At 38.9% G+C, this 1572-nt stretch overlaps 1 pseudogene; it reads left to right on the top strand.

Moving 5' to 3' along the window:
- Positions 1-227: 227 nt before the first annotated feature.
- On the top strand, positions 228-659 carry LOC114213008 (small ribosomal subunit protein eS17 pseudogene; annotated as a pseudogene).
- Positions 660-1572: the final 913 nt, after the last annotated feature.

Here is a 1572-nt window from a genome sequence, read left to right as displayed (position 1 = left end):
GCATTATAGGGCATCTCATTTTTAAGAGAATATAATTATAAATAATATCATTCATGTAGTTTCTTTTGTGTTGGGGATGTATAAATTCTTACACCAACAAAATGTAACAAACATTGGGAATTTCCAGATATCATGGCATGGTGATCTTTATAATTCTTGTAATTCTTGACTTTAGGTAGAGTTATAGCCACCTGAGTTATTTGAGCTGATCTCTAAAAACAAGTCACATGGAGTGCTTTTACCAGGGACGCACCAACCTTGGCTATGTTTGTACCAAAACCGTGAGGAAGGTGGCACAGGTCATCACTGAGAAGTACTACACTCACCTGAGCAAAGACTTCCATACCAACAGCCCTGTGTGTGGGGAGATTGCCATTATTCCCAGCAAGAAGCTCTGCAGCAAGATAGGCTACATCACACATCTGATGGGGTGGGATCAGAGAGGTCTGGTGGGAGGTATCTGCATCAAACTGCAGGAGGACAGAGAGAGAAGAGATAATTATGTTCCTGAGGTCTCAGCCCTGGATCAGGAGATCACTGAAGTGGATTCTGACACTAAGGAACTGTTGAAACTCTTAGAATTTGGCAGTCTGTTCAACCTGCAGGTCACTCAGACTACAATTGGGTTGAATTTCAAAACACCACATGGAGTTGTTTGAATCATTCTGCTGTGCTGTAATATCTTCCATAAACCTTGGGAAAAAAATTCATACAGAGGTTCTCCTGACTGAGGTTAATGAGATTATTTTTATGAGGAGTAGATTGGATATGTGTATGTGTGTATGCATGTGTGTGTCTGTATAACTGATCAACAACAGAAATAACCTTAATATTTGCCTCCTCAAGGGAGGAACAAACAATCTAACTAACTTATGAAAGTCTTTTTTTCCCTTGTTGTCTATTTCTATCCTGTAGGAAATTAGTTTTTATTACAATGTGGTCATTCCTTGTGCTGGAGGCCTAAACTGGCAGGGTAACTGGACCTCTATGGGGTACACCTTGTCTGTCTTCTGGCTGGGTAGTTGGGTTGTGCAACTCATGGAAAGAACAGCATTACAACTTGAGAAGAACACACCACTGAGTGTTTTGTAAGAACCTCTAAGAGAGAAACAAATAAACCAGTGTTGGCATTCATTTCATAAAAGACACCAAAAAAGCAAAGTTTGAAAACTCAAAGGAAAACAGCATCTTTTACTTTAAAAGAATCTAAACCCCCAGATTTCACTGTCTAATGCTTCATGGTAATACAACTTGATGAAACTCATTGTTTTAGATTTTTTGGTAAAGGGGGTATGGATGACATTTGACTTGTGAATTGACTCAAAGATTGGGAAAAGGTGCCAGAAAGGAGGCAGTCTGGTATGGTTCAGTGAGTTGGCTTGGACTAGCAATCCAGAGATGTCAATTTTCAATCCAATTTTATCATTCAGTAATTGCTTGTCGTTGGCTAATTCAACGAATTTGTTTCCTTATCTGCCAAATGTCTTACCTCTTCTTATAGGATAACATGATCACATGGAGGAATTGTGAAATACCTAGCATTCCATAAAAATATGAGCTACCTTTATAAAA

The sequence above is a fragment of the Eumetopias jubatus genome, unplaced genomic scaffold (assembly GCF_037043125.1).
Source record: "Eumetopias jubatus isolate StellerSeaLion01/CBP00866 unplaced genomic scaffold, mEumJub1_p1.0 scaffold_6, whole genome shotgun sequence".
Taxonomy (NCBI): Eukaryota; Metazoa; Chordata; class Mammalia; order Carnivora; family Otariidae; genus Eumetopias; species Eumetopias jubatus.
This window is presented reverse-complemented; position numbering and strand designations above follow the sequence as displayed.